The sequence below is a fragment of the Eumetopias jubatus genome, unplaced genomic scaffold (genome assembly GCF_037043125.1).
Source record: "Eumetopias jubatus isolate StellerSeaLion01/CBP00866 unplaced genomic scaffold, mEumJub1_p1.0 scaffold_11, whole genome shotgun sequence".
NCBI classification, from domain to species: Eukaryota; Metazoa; Chordata; class Mammalia; order Carnivora; family Otariidae; genus Eumetopias; species Eumetopias jubatus.
This window is the reverse complement of record NW_028274817.1, coordinates 45,036,389-45,053,117: the sequence shown is the minus strand read 5'-3', so window position 1 is coordinate 45,053,117 and position 16,729 is coordinate 45,036,389. Positions and strand designations below refer to the sequence as shown.

The following is a 16,729-nucleotide window of genomic DNA, read 5'->3' as shown; positions in this document are numbered from 1 at the left end:
CTTCTATGCACGAGTGATAAACAAACATTTATCTTACTTTAAAACTGGAAGAACTGAAACCCTCTTAAACCCTGTTCCCAACTTAGACATGGCTTGTACTTCCTTTGCTAATTCTTCAATTAGCTATGTAGAACCTGGAAATCAGTTCCTTATAATATTGTGTGATTTTTTTCTTATAGCCTAAAAACACCAGAGGTCAAGGAATTTTTCTGTGAAGGGCCAGACAGTAAATAATTGAGACTTGGCATGTCATAGTATCCCTATCATAATTACTCATGTGGTAAAGCAAAAGCAGTCATAGACAGTACCTAAACATACAAGCATGGCTGTGTTCCAAAACATATTCTTTAGGTACACTGCAAATGAAATTTCATATAATTTTCATGTGTTACAAAATATTACTTTTATTTTTTCCATCTATTTAAAATTGTACACTTGATCTTAGCCAAAAGGCCGAGAAGCGATTCCATCTATTTAAAATTGTAAAAACTATTTTTAGTTCACTGGTTGTACAACAACAGGTGGCAGGCCATGTTTGACCCCTGAGCAGCAGTTTGCAAACCCCGGATATGCACAGAAGTGGGTTCTACTCACAATGCTAAAGAACGTAACCATACGTATGTTAAAATACTTGAGATACTTGACATTTGTATAGGAAAATGCAGTTTATGTCTAACTGGAAATGTCAGGGACACATCTGTTACAAAATGATCTAAGCCAAGTTGGCTGTGCACAATCAATGGATATGTTTTTATCAGTAGATATGACAGCCACCATTATTTTGTTGAGGCGAGGGCGATAGATCTCCCACTTCCATATCCAAAGGCAGGTTATAGGGAAAGCATGTCTCACATCAGATTCTGCATATATGAAAACATCACTTAGCAAGTGGCACAGAAATAGTTATCACTTTGTCCATGCAATCTTAACGCAGTGCCATTCTTACGCACCTAATACTCTGCATGAGTACACTACAAAAAGACAATTTCTACAAGGAAGATTCAGATAACCTAGGAATCCAGTGACAGAATTCTGTTAATGGCAAAAACCAGGACATAAGAGAACACTAGGCCAAGAATGTCACTTCAAGGGTATAAGCTATGGGGTGATCGTATTGATACACGTGTAGTTGCCAAGGTGTTCATGGTATTCCTAGGGAATCTGTATGTCTTGAATATCTCATTTCACCAAAGAAAAGACATTTCTCTCTCTCTCTTTTTTTAGAGAGAGAGTGTGCACGGGGCGGGGAGGGGAGTAGGAGGGGTAGAAGGACAGAGAGACTAGGAGAGAGAACATCTTAAGCAGGCACCACACCCAGCATGAAGCCCCACCTGGGGCTCTATTTAAAGACCCTGATTTGAGCTGAAATCAAGAGTGGGGATGCTTAACCCATTGAGCCACCCAGGTGCCCCTGGAAAGACATTTCTAATATGTTATATGCTAATTAAACCCTCTAGCGCTGATAGGAATAGTTAAAAATACTTGTGGTAGCTGCCTCTGGAATATGCGCTGCTGCTTCTTTTTTTTTTTTTTTTAAGATTTTACGTATTAATTTGATAGAGAGAGGGAGGGAGAGAGCATGAGCCAGAGGAAGGAGAAGCAAACTCCTCACTGAGCAAGGGGCCTGACCTGGGGATTCAATCCAGGAATCCTGGGATCATGACCTGAGCCGAAGGCAGCTGCTTAACGTCTGAGCCACCCAGGCGCCCCTAGAATATGGGCTTCTTATTAGCACCACTCAAATACTAGCCATCCACCCATGGAGTGAGCGTGAACAAGGACCATTAAATATAAAGTTAACATTCAGTTATAGATAAAAACTAACATACATACACACCATAATTTCTATGTTTAAGTATTGAAAAATAAATCACGGACAATATAATATTCTTCTAGGGGAAAACTACCACAGCAAAATCAGTGATTCTTTTTTCTCTTAGCAGTCTATCCTTCGAAAACTGAGAATAGGGACACTTTCCACACATGGCTGGTGTGGTTGTTCATTGGAAGTGGCAAGGAAAATTTTGGGTAGGAGCAAACACAGCAGTTTTAAGGAATGGGAGCTGTGAAATCTTTGAGGACACCGGCTTCTGGAAGTAGAAACCTACGGGAGTTCCGGTTCAAGATGGCGATGTGAGAGGATCGTGAACCGATCTCCTTCCGTGAACACCCCAAGCTACAACTACATACAGAACAACTTCCTCAGAAACCAACCCAAAACCTGGCTGTGCAACTGCTCTGCATTGGCGAGAGACGGCTACGACAAAGCAGGTAGGAGAAGCCAGGACGTAATCTCGCCCTAAACCCCACCCGACCGCGCCCCGCTACTTGAGTTGGGAATGCAAAACCTGGAGCTTCGCTCTGAGGAGCAGAGAGTTTGAACCCTACATTAGACATCTCCAACTTTTAAGACCTGCACCTGAAAGACAACCCCCACAAAGAGCTAGCTTTAAAAACCAGCGGGGCTGGCTGTGTCCAGCAGACCCACGAGCTATAAAGAACTGAGAAACGGTTCTTATAGGGTCTGTGTGCTCAGACTCACCTGCCCGTGAGCCCTGAGCAAAAGCCGATGGAGGCGTGCGGGTGGAGGGGTGCCGGCTTTGTGCCCCAGAGTCTTGTCTTGGGGTGTCCAGAGCACCAGGCATCTGATTTGACACATATTTGGGGGCCTGCTGGGGTGCCCTCCAGGATGGAGACGGGTAGGTGCCGTCTTCACGCCGGCCTCCATGCTTTGCTCCAGCCAGGCCTATGCCATCTTTTTTTCTTTCCCCTCGGGTTCCATCTTCTTTCCTGCCCTCCCTCTGCTGTGCTCCAGAGTGTCAGAATCTTCCAGGGCCGCGGGGAGGTGGGGGCGGGCCTTTACACACGTCTGGTGCGCTGGTTTTACGTCTAGTGCTTTGGTTTTACGTCTGATGCCTCAGGTTTTTGCGGCTGCTGCCAGGGGACACCTCCAGATCGCCTGACTCTGGGGGCTAGCCGGGCTTACTGCTCGGTTCCACAGGACTGTAACAAATGGACAAAACATCCTGCAGACTAACGTTCCCACTTTGGGGGGTGGGGTTGGGGGGAGGTTGCTTTTTCTCTCTCTGTGGAATAGAACACAACTTTTTCACTTTCCTGACCTTGAAATGCTAGTGAGGTTTGTACAAAAAATAAATTTAAAAAAAATTAAAGCTTTGTGAAGTGGAAGAGACAGTGGATGAAAAGAACAAAAGTTTTATTGCTGAATCCTGTCACAAAATGGACTCTGATGGAATTGTGGGTGATTTTCTTTCTATATTTTTAAAGTTTCCCCCCTGCAGTATGGCATTAATTAGAATGTTATCAGACTCTGATCCTTCTTAATTTTTCTTTCTCCAAAACCACATCTTTACAATTTTATTTTTTAATTTATGCAATATGTGAAACATACCCAAAAGTAGAATGGATTTCATGGCTAATTTTTCAGCTATGTCCTCACCTCCTTGCCCCACGCCTGTATTATTTTGAGGAAAATCTCATGTTCTTTCATCTATACATATTTAAGTTTGTATTTCTAGAAGATAAGGATTCATTTAAAAACTAATTCCAGTGTCACACCAAAAAAAATTAACAGTAATTATATAATATTATCAAACATGCAGTGTTTATATTTTTAATTATGTGATAAGATCCAAAAATTGCAACTGGTTGGTATGCATTTGAGTCTCCTCTAATCTACAACCTCTGTCCTTTCTTTTCTCTCCCTTCCTTGCAATTTAAAAGAAGAAACTTTTGTATTTCTAGGAGTTTTTCCATAATCTGGCTTTTTACTGATTCATATTTGATTTTGAGAATTTTCCTTTATTTCTTTTTTCTTAAATTTTTGTTATATTTCATTCCATATTCATTGTATTTCATGTTGAACGTTTTTAAAAATATTTATTTATTTAATTTTTAAATATGGAGAAGTATAGAAAGAAATATTTTAGTTCCTCTTCCACTCTGAGGATAGTCCTGCCACTAGACCTCTTTCAATTATTGGGATAGTGCCCTCGAGGTCTCTTCTTAGGAATGAAACTAGCCCAACAAATATCTTCCCTCTTTCTCCCTCTCTATCATTCATTAAACTAGTGGTTCTTAGCAGGATAGTACTGTCCCCAAGGACTGTTCTGGAAACTTTTGGGTTGTTTTAGTTGTCAAATGGCTGAGGGGGTGGAGGAAGCTAATAGACTCAGCAGGCAGGAGCTGGGAGGTTAGACATCCTACAATATGTGGCACCGCCCTTCACAGCTTCACAGTGAAGAATTGTCCCATGTACTGCACTGCTTTTGAATGTTACCCTCAAATTCATTTATAAGACTCAGACTGGATTTCAGTTCAGTTTTACCTATAGCTACAAAGTAATTTTTCCACAGCTTTTATCCTAGGTTGTATTTACTACAAATGCAGTTACTCTGGTGTCTAAATGGGGTGTCTGTTTGATCAGTTGGGCCCCCCCACCAATGTGGGGCCATGATCAGGTGGAAGCCAATGGTGTGGGAGGTGAAAATTCACCTGAGGCGGAACAAAGGAGATAGAAATTTATTGAATATACCGCAAGGGAGCCGTGGGCAGGACAACAAAGGAGAGGCGCTCTCTGTAAGGAGGCAGTGGGTGGGGGAAAGTGTTTTTAAAGGGGGAAGATGAGGAGGTATGGTGAAGTATGGAATCGTCCCTTTTTCGGTAACTATGCCTACTTGTAAGTAGCCCATTGATCAGTTAGGCCTATGGATATTTTGATGTGGGCAGCCTTCTAGGCCTGTCTGTGTTCAGCCGGCTGGTCGCTGTGGGCCTTTTCCATTGCTCATGCCTGTTTGCCTAAAAGCAGCCTTTATAGTTACTGGGTAAATTGAGGCAACACGCAAATCTGTTTTGTTTGGATCTTTCCGTTTGCGAAAACTACTAGTAGCATTACCACTCATGGTTTTTGAACTGCCAACACAACATAGCTGTCTTGTGTGCTTTTTGGATGTTTCCTCCACCAGGCTACTTCCAAATACAAATATGTGATGATTTCTTCATTATGTCTTCTCATTCAGGGCAGTGCCTCCCAAACCGTAATGTGAGGTTGCTATTGTAGTCTGCCCAAGCAGTTATGTTGTGAAGCAGTATTGTTTTATTTTATTTATTTATTTCTTAAGGATTTTATTTATTTTCAGAGACAGAGAGAACGTGCCACCAGGGCGGGGGTGGGGGGTAGCTAGGGGCAGAGTCAGAGGGAGAGAGAGAATCTCAAGCAGACTCCATGTTGACCGTGGAGCCTGATCCCACAACTGTGAGATCTGACCTGAGCTGAAATCAAGAGTTGGATGCTGAGCCAACTGAGCCACCCGGGTGCCCTGAAGCAGTATTATTCTATTATAATTTTTACATCTCCTATTTATTATAGTTGGGGCTTTATATAAATTATTTTGAAATAATGTACATAGGTAGGTTTATATTATCTATGGATTTTATTTAAACATGGTATGATGGGACTGCAGATACTTGTTATTAAAGGAGGGATTGGGGGTGCCTAGGTGGCTCAGTCGTTAAGCGTCTGCCTTCAGCTCAGGTCATCCCAGGTCCTGGGATGGAGCCTGAAGCCCCACATCAGGCTCCCTGCTCTGCGGGAAGCCTGCTTCTCCCTCTCCGACTCCCTCTGCTTGTGTTCCCTCTCTCGCTGTGTCTCTCTCTGTCAAATAAATAAATAAAATCTTTAAAAAATAAAGCAGGGATTGGATCTGATGAGATTGAGCCCCACAGGTTTAGGTTGGTGGGGAGAATCGAAACAGCACTGACCAGTTAGGGATCACTGAATATGTGTAAACATTTTAACAGTGGAGTTTGCATAATAATAGCTGACACTTTAGGTAGTTTTTGCTTAATACGCTGGGAACCCTTCTTTCCAAATGCTTTACCTAAATCAACTTCTTCAATGCTCATTACAGGTCCAAGAGGTCAGTGGGAGCTATCACTCTCCCCTTCTCATAAATGAAAAAACAAGGGACCTAGATATGAAGTAATTTACCCAGGGTTACATAACTAAGTGCCAGAGCTGGGATACAAACCCTGGGAATGAGGCTACAAAGTCTATTCTCTTAACCACTGCATTTGATTGCTTTTCTTTTGAAGCACAATTCACTGAGCACAAAGGAAGGAAAATCAAACATATTGGCAGAAAATACACAGGTGCTAGATTTAAAGGGAAAATGGATATGCAGTTTTGCCTTTTAGAGACTAGTTGTGCTGAGTTGGTGGTAGGGTAGGAAGTAAACCTTTAAAATGCATACTAGTTCCCTGGAGGGGCTCAAAAAATATTTGTTGAGTGAATGAAGTACTTTATAGGATTGGCTGCAGTGGAGAATAAAATTATGGAAGAGTCTTAAAGTTAATAAAGAGAGTAAGACAGAACTTGGGCTTCTAAACTACACAAAGGATTGTAGCAGGTGCCTTTTGTGAAGTGTAGCACACCAGAAGCGTGTCTGGTGTTTCCACCATAAGCATCTTTGTTGCAGGTGTTTTCATGGCATAACTAATTGCTATAAGGCAATTTTACTGTAAAAGATAAAATCATGAAAAATAAAAGAGGGACATTCATTAAAAAAGACTATATTAAATAACATGAAAAATGAGCAACAAAATGAAAAAGGCTTTATTGAGAAATAAAAAATTGAATGCATTCAAAATGTGTGTAGATTCATGGCAATACTGTGCAAATAACTGATTTTAATTTGTGGACTGTACCAAAGCACTTGTCTTTAAGGTTTTTTGTTCATAATATTATACTTTTTTTAAAAAAAGATTTTATTTACTTATGAAAGAGAGAGAGTGTGTGCATGAGCGCGTGCATGAGTGGCAGGGGAGGGGCAGAGGGAGAGGGAGAAGCAGGCTCCCCATTGAGCAGGGAGCCTGTCCTGGGCTGGATCCCAGGAGTCTGGGATCATGACTTGAGCCAAAGGCAGACCGACAGAGCTACCTACCTAGGCGCCCCCCCTTTTTTTTGCTTGTTGGTTTGTTTCCTTGTTTGGCATCACACTTTTCTGTCGTTTTTTTTTTCTTTTTACTAAAACTTCTTCCTTCATTAAGAGTGGTATCAGTTTCCAAATACTACGATACATATTTGTAACTGAACTCTGTATTGTGTTGTGAAAACCTTCTATGCTGGTGTGTGTTCTTGGTATATTGTCATATGTCCTTTGATAGATGTTCCAAGGTTCTATGTGAAATGTGGGTTCAAAACTCTGCATCACTGTATAGACTATTATGAGGGCTAATATATAATTATATTTATATAATATAAAAATGAGAGCATTGCTTCAGTGGAGAAATGAAACCAAACTGTCAACCAGTTGTTGAAACTAACAGACTGTCGAACCAATCTGTCAACCAGTTATTTATTTTAATGGTAAAATAGTCTTACAGCCAATTAGTTTTGCAAAGAAAATGTTTGCATGAAAATCTTGCAGTGAAAATGCTTTTGGCAAGAAGCTTACTGCAAAACTAGCTAGAACCCATAAGAGGAATTCCATGTGGGAGTTGCTTAATTTGCTTACCCAGGACCACAGAATTTTAACTACAAATGTTAATTAGGATACATCTGGTTCAAATATCCATCTTGACAATATCTGACTAGGGCTAGAATAGAAAGGGGGTGCTTCTTAACAGAGATTTTTAAATAAATTGACAGAACTCACATTAGAAATACATCATATTAAAGAGTTAACTTAAACATGGAAACATTTAATCTCCCCTGAACAAGGGGTTGGCAGAACTGTGATGTAGGAACAGCTCCAGGAATCATCTTTGTCCTTGTCTTACTGGGAGTCCTCTCTTTTTGGGAGTTACTCTGCTCCTGGATCCCCTGCAGTGTCCTTCACAAGTTTGGATCACATGCCAGCCCTGTCTGAATGACCATTTCCCTTTGCCTGCTTCTGTCTATACCTCGCCAGTGTTTCAAAGTTCAGACTTTAATTACACAATTTTATCAATAGGATTGCCATAGCTCTGGCTCTTGCATAGATTGGTATAAAGGAGGAACTTCAGGAGGTTTATTCCCTTCATTTTCCTTGTGTTTTCTATGCAATGCATTCCTAGGTCAGGAAATCTGCTTAATACCTTGGTCAGCTCTGGTTGCAGTATGATACAGTGCAAATAGAAGGTTTTGACATTTGGCCATGTCATTGGATTTCCACTTCTAAGCCACAGAGTAAGAAAGGAATGATATGGGGGATTATTCTCAATTCTTCTAAAGATGGTATGTTAACAAATAACCTTTTAGATACAAAAGAGAGACATCAATGTATTACATACATTAAATGACTTAGGAGGTCATTAGGGTTTAATGTTCTCATGGAATTTGTTAAGAGTAGCTCTAAAAAAGTTCACCCTTGGCCAAGATTTTCACTGAGCTGCTCACTAACCAGCCATATTAGATGTTACTCCCTAGTTATTACGGAATTAATTTTAGAACTGCACCATTGGTGGGTTTGAACATCACTCCATCTCACAGTCTTCTTATGGCTGACATGGACTTGTTTCTTAGTACTTGATCTGCCAAGTCAGCTACTTTGATGTTCTTTTTAGTTAACTTCCTGCTTCTCACTGTTGGTTTCCCTTTTTTTATTGCCAGTAAACCTTTTGTTATTTGATGTTAATAATGAGTAGTAATCTTAGTCTTTTGACATGTCTCTGAACCCACTATAACTATGTACTGAAATTTGTGGGGAACTCAATGCCAGGTGTGGCTCTGACTTAGGGTTGGTCTTACTTAGAAGAGTCTTCTCCATGCAATCAAAGGCTGTGGCTCTATGTTACTTCCTATAAAAAATAACTCCCTAGCTTGCTTTTAGAAAATTTTTTTCTTTCTGGTCTTTATAAATCCCGTTTTGTTAGGTGTTCCCTTTACATGCATTGTACCCTTCATTCTCACAAAATATTGTGGAGAAAATAACATCTTTTTATTTTATTTTATTTATTTAAATGTTTACTTATTTATTTTAAAGATTTATTTATTTATTTTGAGAGAGAGAGAAAGCGAGCGGGGAGAGGGGTGGGGCAGAGGGAGCAGGAGAGAAGCAGACTTCCCCCTGAGCACTGAACCCGATGGGATGCTCAGTCCCACGACCCTGAGATCATGACCTGAGTCTAAACCAAGAGTTGGATGCTCAACTGACTGAGCCAGCCATGTGCCCCACAACTCCTTTTTAAAGAAGAGCAAGCCAAATCTTCATGGTTAAGAAGCTTTTAAGTCATTTTTTGTAGACCTTCAAGCTTTCCTACGTTATTCATCATCTTATCCTGTCAACTCTACCTTTACAGTAATTATCAGTTTTATCCTTAATTTCTAGTCTCACTGCAACTGCCCTAGAGTAGCATCTCATTAACTCTTACCTGGAGGACTTAAACAGCTTCCTAACTGGCTTCCCAGCTCTATTTCCTGTCTTCTATGCTTTTTACATTCTCTCACTAGAGGTACTATTTCAAATACAAAATTTATCATGCCACTTTACTCTGATTCCCTCTCTCTTTCCCCTCACTGACAATAGAACAAAGTATTTAGAACTTTGGTGTGTGACTCAGGGCCTTCAATCTGTCCAAACCTACCTTTCCAGTCTTTCTCGCACATCATGTCTTCAGGCATTTTCTACCACAGCAGAAGCACACTTTCTAGAACGAGTCCTCTAACTTGCAGGCTCTGTACTTCCCTGCAATTTCTCTTGCTCGGTAGGCCTTCCCTCCTCTTTCTTACATCTCTGCCTATGCAGACCACACCAGACTTTCAGTATCTACCCTGGACTCTTACTGAGCTTAGTAAACTATCCTTTGCCTTCAGATCCCTTCAGAATTTATACTTTCCATGGCATTTACTACCTTTATTGACCTTTTATTGTAGTCATTTGTGTGCTTTCCTATCCCTTCATTCTCTTCATTAGAATGCTAATAGAACCCTAACCCTGTGGTTAAGAAGATGTCTTCTACCTTTAAATGTCCTCTAGCACTTAAGATGGTTCTTTGAATATATCAAGTACTCAGCCAGGGTTGGTTGAGTTTAAAAAGTATCCTCTTTTAAAATACACATATGCTTAGATGTGTTTGGAGAAAATTACTTGAACATTCACACCGCTGCTTAGTGGTTCTCAACTGGGGGAAGGAGTCTGTGAATATGGCAAATACAGTCCTTGAGCTACTTTAGTATTTTAATAGGCCTAATGGAAATTATACCTTTACTTATAATGAGGCTGGGAAGCTAACTAATATATCAAATTTTTGTTTGTAATTATATTTACTCTGTAAGAATAGTATTAATTTCTTAGTCTAGGATTGTTTGGTAGTAACAGAATATACTCAAATTAGTGTGTGGAAGAGGGGAAACTTAATATGATGATATAGGGATATCTTATATAAGCCCAAGGTAGGAAGTACAGGTAGGTCTCACAAAGGATTGAAACCAGAGAGAGAGAGAGAAATTACTGAAAATGAAGATAGCAGTCTTTTTTTTTTAAAGATCTTATTTATTTATTTGACAGAGAGAGACACAGCGAGAGAGGGAACACAAGCCGGGGGAGTGGGAGAGGGAGAAGCAGGCTTCCTGCGCTGAGCAGGAAGCCCGATGCGGGGCTTGATCCCAGGACCCTGGCTTGATCCCAGGACTCTGGGATCATGACCTGAGCTGAAGGCAGACGCTTAACGACTGAGCCACCCAGGTGTCCCTGAAGATAGCAGTCTTAAGAATTCTTCCTCGGAGTCTTCAGGTATTCCCTCTGTTCCCTGTTGACATCAGTTTCCTCTTCCTCTCTGCAGACTGGATACTTAGGCTCTGCTAACACACGACTGTTACAATGTCTATATCTATTTTAAAACACTTCAGTGAAGATAGTACATGTGTATGTCTAGCTATATCTGTATCTACACATACACATATCTATATAGATGCACACGTACATGTATGTATGCATATATGTGTATATATACATCTATATATGCATAGTTGATATTTACTTGAGGGGCCAGTAATTGAAGTTTGAAGTACTCAACTAGACACTTCTCCCAGGAAATTGGCAACATACACTAGTCAGCATTTGAAAGAACTTAACCAGAAATCCATACTCAAAAGACAGCTCCTTTAAGTTGCAAACACATTTACCTCAGCTTAGCTCTAGACAGTTTTAAAATTAGCAAAAAGGGCATTAGAAATGACTTTGAATTAGTGAACTGTGTGATGTTCAAGATAAAGGGATTGACTAGAAATATTGTGTATGCAACTCTTCCTTATATGAGCAAGTATAAGATTATATTTCTGGAAGGTCATTTCTTGTCTTAGGACTCAGTTTGGCTCTGTACCTGGGTTCTGTTGTCCAACTGTGGTGAGAAGTTTAGCTCAGTCCTGAGGCTAAAATATTGTTGCCTCTGCCTTCAGTGAAAGAACCTAATAGTTCTAAATGGTCAGCTTATTTTAGGCCAGTTTGCAGTGACGGCATGTCATCATCATGCCAAAACAGATCCTCTCTCGGCCTTTAGGTGTACAGATAGGCCCTTAGATTCCAGGTAACTGGAATCTCTCAATTTTCTTTTCAGTTTCTCTGGAAAGAGAATTGACTGGCTCATTTTGGGTAAGGTCCTGGCCCAGTCTACAGTGACCAAGGGAGTCTATGGGTTATGTACGAGTCAACAGCGCTAAAGAAAGCCTCTCACCAGAAGCTGTGGGTATTGCGCTCTCTGAAAAGGGGGTCCAGGCTGGGTTGTGGGTAAAGAGTAGATTTCATAGAAAGGGGTATTGACAGTGCAAGTTCTTTGAGACCTCATGTTAATCAAATTCAAAGCTATATTTCTTCGATTCAGAAGAGGATATAAAAATTTTTTTAAGATTTTATTTATTTATTTGAGAGAGGGAGAATGAGAGACAGAGAGCACGAGAGGGAAGAGGGTCAGAGGGAGAAGCAGACTCCCCGCTGAGCGGGGAGCCTGATGCAGGACTCGATCCCGGGACTCCAGGATCATGACCTGAGCCGAAGGCAGTCGCTTAACCAACTGAGCCACCCAGGCGCCCGAGGATATAAAATTCTTTTTTTTTTAAGCTATAGTTATTTATTATTTGTCAATAAAGAAGGTTGTCCTTACCTTTAAAAAGAAAGTGACATTCCAAAATATGAGGGGTTGAGTCTCCTCTAGGTGCTGGACATTACTGCAGCTGTACAAGGCCAGAGGGAAAGCACAGGTGGCAGTTCTCTTTAAACTCGACCACACTGAGCACTTCATTCCCTGTGCGGCCCGCACTTCTTCCCAGTCCAGTTTGATGTCTGGAACCTCATCTTCTGGCTCTGGATCCTTTCTCAAGGCTCCCTGCGGGGAGGCCACTATGATGGTCACATTCCTCCCAGAATTCTACAACACGGAGACTCTTCTTAGCAGCCAGTTGTTGATGGGTTTCCTGGTGGGAGAGCCCATGGACGAGGCCCCGTGTGAGGCTGAGCATGTTGATGGACCCAGAGACCTTGGCATACATGTCTTTAATGACAGTGAGCTGGCAGATGGTGATGATGGCCCGATGGCAGCGGAGGCCATAGCCTCTGGGTTGTTTCTTCATCTTGATATGGGTCCTTTTAAATCTTAAAGAAATACCGTGGAGTATCATATGGTCTTCGTATCGTTCTACATAATGCAAATAGTGAACTGCTCTGTTCTTCATTCTTCTGAAAACATCCATCCGATCAGGGGCACCTCCTCTGCCATTCGCCACAGCGACCAGGACATGGACTGATTTCTTTCTTCCCTCTTCTGCTGTCATATTTACAACATTTCTTACCTCAAGTATCCTGGTATCAAAATCATCATGTGTTTCTCCATTGGGCCCAGGGTCAGGGGGCCAAGAATGACGCCTCCCTGTATGTTTCTACTCCATCCTCAACTCCCGTTTAACCTTCCTCTTCCTCTTCCGGTCCCACTCTTCCCTTGGCTGGACCAGATCAGCCTCTGCCTTCTCCTGCTCTTCCTTGCTTCTTTCGGCAATGGTCTGCACAGCTCCCTGTCTCGTAAGAGGGACATTCAGATCAGGCCATAGGAAACCATGACGCCCTTTACCAATGATCTGACCCCTGTTCAAATCCTTTTTTTCTCCTTTTCTTAGTTCTTTTGCCTCTTCTTCTTCTTGCTCCTGCTCCAGTCTCTGTTAAAGTGCCTTTCCAAAGTTCATCTGCTGACAGTTTAGTGAAGAAACTGTTGGCCCATCAAATTACTGGGAGAAGAAATACAGTATTGTGTCTGTAGTGCACGGGTCAAGCTGATGAAATGATGGTTGTCTCTGGTTCCCGGAGACGACAAAGGGCCGTTGCTGAGAACAGTCTTCAATGCCCAAATGGAAGCTGTTGGAAAGGTGTTTAGGTAAAGTTGCCTGGACCATATGTGACCCGTCGGCACGGTGGAGCCTTGAGTGTGCCTCAGGATATAAAATTCTTTAAAAATTCAGCAGACATTTTTTTAAAGTAAGCTAAATTTTACAGACAGCCTGGTTGATAGGTAAAATAATAAAAGGATTCTGGATATGCAATAGTTTTCCTTTTAATAGCTTTATTAATGGATGAATTTTCCAGGGGATGGGGACTAATCCTTGGAAGGAGGAGGCACTTCCATGGAAGGCAGGGAAATAGACCACTTGCCCATGGGATAAGGGGCCCAAGTAGGGTAGAAGGGAGAAGGATAAGAAAAAGAGTGAGCGGGACCTAGCTGACAGGCTATTTTCATATTTAGATGTAAGGCCAGCCCTGCCTGCTTACAATGCAAACAGCAAATACTACCAATTAAATTTTTTTTTCCTTTATTGAGAATGACTCTGACATAGAGTGTGATTGTCACAAAGCCAGTCAACAGAGCAAGTGTTTGTTGTGCAAAATTTGTTTTGATTAGGCTAGCAAGGCTGTTTCTGTGGGCCATCTGCTGGGACATAAAGTTTTGTTAGTCAGAATCCTTGTTTAACCTGCATCTATGAAAAAGGGGTTGCTAAGTAAATTAATAGATTAAACAAGGGAAATGTTATGCTGATTGAGAGTGAAGGCCTTCAGCTGAAACATTTGCATTCAGACAATGGATACACTAATTATAAATATGTTATCAGTTAAAGTGCTTTCACAGCTTGCCTTCCCATGACAGTGATTTAATTGCTTTGTCCTGGAATGTTTTGAAACCTAGTTTCTTTAAGAAGAGTTTTCTTCCTCAAAATTTCCATTAAGTTACATGACCTTTTTTTTTTTTCCCCAGTTATAATGAACCACAGAGGTTTTACTATATTCAAAAACTTTATGGGGCACTTGGGTGGCTCGGTTGGTTAAGTGTCTGCCTTCAGCACAGGTCATGATCCTGGGGTCCTGGGATCCACTCCCTCTACTCCCCCACTTCATTGGGCTCCCTGCTCCCCCACTGCTCTTGCTCTCTCTCTCTCTCTCAAATAAATAAATAAAATCTTTAAAAAAAACCAATTTTGAATCGAAATATCAGCAGTTTCAGAGAATCATTATGGTGGTTGGAAGGAAGAGAGAAGGAAGGAGGCTAAGGTAGGAGGGGATGAAGAACATCGAAGAGGTGGGGAAAGGAAGATTAGAAAAAAAATAATGAGCAGAAAGAGTGGAATAAAGAGATGCAAAGAAGAAAGAACTCTAAGGTGTGAAGAAGCAGGGAGAGGAAGCAAGGGTAGATCTGGAAGAAAGGGTTTGTTGAAAATGATTGGCTTTTACTATTTATTAGTCATATGGAAGTTAAGTAGAAATAGAAGTCGCAGTGTACTCAGAAGGAAGAAATATCTTTCAAACTTGGGGCTCTACAGTTACTACAGTAGGAAGCATCAGAATGGTATTGGAAGACTGGTATCTGCATAAAGGCTCCCTTTGCTCTGTCCTTCCCAGCTAACTGGGTTGACCATATCCCCTCCCCCCACCTATGGCCCCAGCACACACCTCTATTAACCAGGCTTCCTGTAGGCCAGGTGATTGGTACTGGCTGATTTGGAAAGAAAAGGAAATGACACAACCTTGGGTAAGGGTCATACCTTTGGGATCTGTCTCTCCTTATACCATTCCTTCATTCACTCTGCTGCTTTTCTCTTTCTGTCTCTTTGTCTCTCTTTCACACACACACACACACACACACACACACACACACACACACACACACTAGATGCAGAGAGTGGAAAGTTGCTTTAAGAGAGGGATGTGCTTAATGGGAGTATGACATCCTCATAGTTCTACAGTTTATACAACATTATGAAAAAGTACTTAAGACTCAGACAGGGACATTGCATATTTCTTAGTCTCTGCCGTATCTTTGCATTTCTTGGTGGTTGTAACATAAATACCAGACATTATTTTGCTTTTAAGGGGACTGTGGTTTGAGAGTCAGTGGTAGATTTGGTGCTACCTTTTTTCTTTTTCCAACCTGGGTCTGTCTGGGGCAGTGCCTCCCACTAAGTTGAGGACCAGGCAGAAGGTGAGTTCTCTTAGCCCGTTGAGATTGCTTTCCTAAGTTTTCCAGGGAAATTTCCACTCTTGAAGAGGTCATTTGGAAGCTGGAAATTAATGAAAACCTCTCTTATTTTTTTTCTTGGTAACTCTGAGAGACTAGACTTTTTGGTAGATTGGGGCTACATTAGTGGCTCCTTTTAAATCTACTGTACATTCTGCACATATCAAGTAGTACCTGGATTCTGGGACCCATTATGCTAATGGATGCTTATTTTCTCACCACACTTCCCTGTCAAAGATTTTCCCTGAAGCTGGTTTCATTATAATTTTAGAAATACCATCTGTCTGTCTAAGAGTCTTTCCCCTCTCTTTTGGACAGATTTGTATCTGATTTCTTTCACACAGTTCTATTGAAGTTCTCCAGGTGCAGAGTAGCCATTATACAGCTTCTGTCCAAAGTCATCTTTTTTCATACTATTGCTGTGCAACTGTTGGGGGAGTTTGTCACTATTAACCTTGGGCTTTTGTAGCAGCGATTAAGCTCCTTTATTGGTTTATCCAGCATGACACCGGCATAATTTAAATCACATTCTCGTCTATGCACAGTTCATTGCTTTCACCCCTATATCTGCAGCAAAGCTTATGAGTTTTTTTTTTCCCTTCACAGTACCTTAGAGAGATGTCCTTGGGTCCTTTGTATTTTGCACCTGTATGTTTTTCTGCCTGTGGTATTCTTCTTTACTCATGCGTTACATGCACTTCAGTGACCTATGTACTATTGTGTTGGTTCCAGCCAATGCTCACAATGGCCCAGATGTATTGTTTAATTGCCTTTTCAGCTATTAACATTTTTGGTAGTGACATCTTGGAAATGAAACACGAGAAAAATGTGGCAGTTTTCTGGGTGACTACTTTTATGTTGGTTTTCTTTGGTTATTTCCTATGAAGATTTCCCCTTGCCTATAGTCTTTTTGGAAAATACACTTTACTTCCTTCTAATGATTTCAGTTGTTCCCATGCCCTTCATTCTTCTAATCTTTCCCATAATTTTTAACTCACATGTAAAGTATGTTTTTATGGGATGTTTTTGTTTTATTTTTTAAGATAAAAATCTCATATATTAGCTTTTGTTTTATCCTCTTGCTCTGCCCTTTCATTATTCTGCTTTTAGGACTCAGAATATTTGTAGCACAGTGACTTATAGACAAACCCATTTTTTTCATGCTTTAAACAAGGCAAAGTCAATGGTACTAATATTCGTGGATGGATGACTATCCAGGGGCCATAATTTAGAGCATGAA

The 16,729-nt window shown here is 41.1% G+C and overlaps 2 pseudogenes; both read right to left on the bottom strand.

Moving 5' to 3' along the window:
* Nucleotides 1–318: 318 nt before the first annotated feature.
* LOC114203671 (U2 spliceosomal RNA) lies at nt 319–465 on the bottom strand (annotated as a pseudogene).
* Nucleotides 466–12,069: 11,604 nt separating this feature from the next.
* Nucleotides 12,070–13,221, bottom strand: LOC148163055 (small ribosomal subunit protein uS5m pseudogene; annotated as a pseudogene).
* Nucleotides 13,222–16,729: the final 3,508 nt, after the last annotated feature.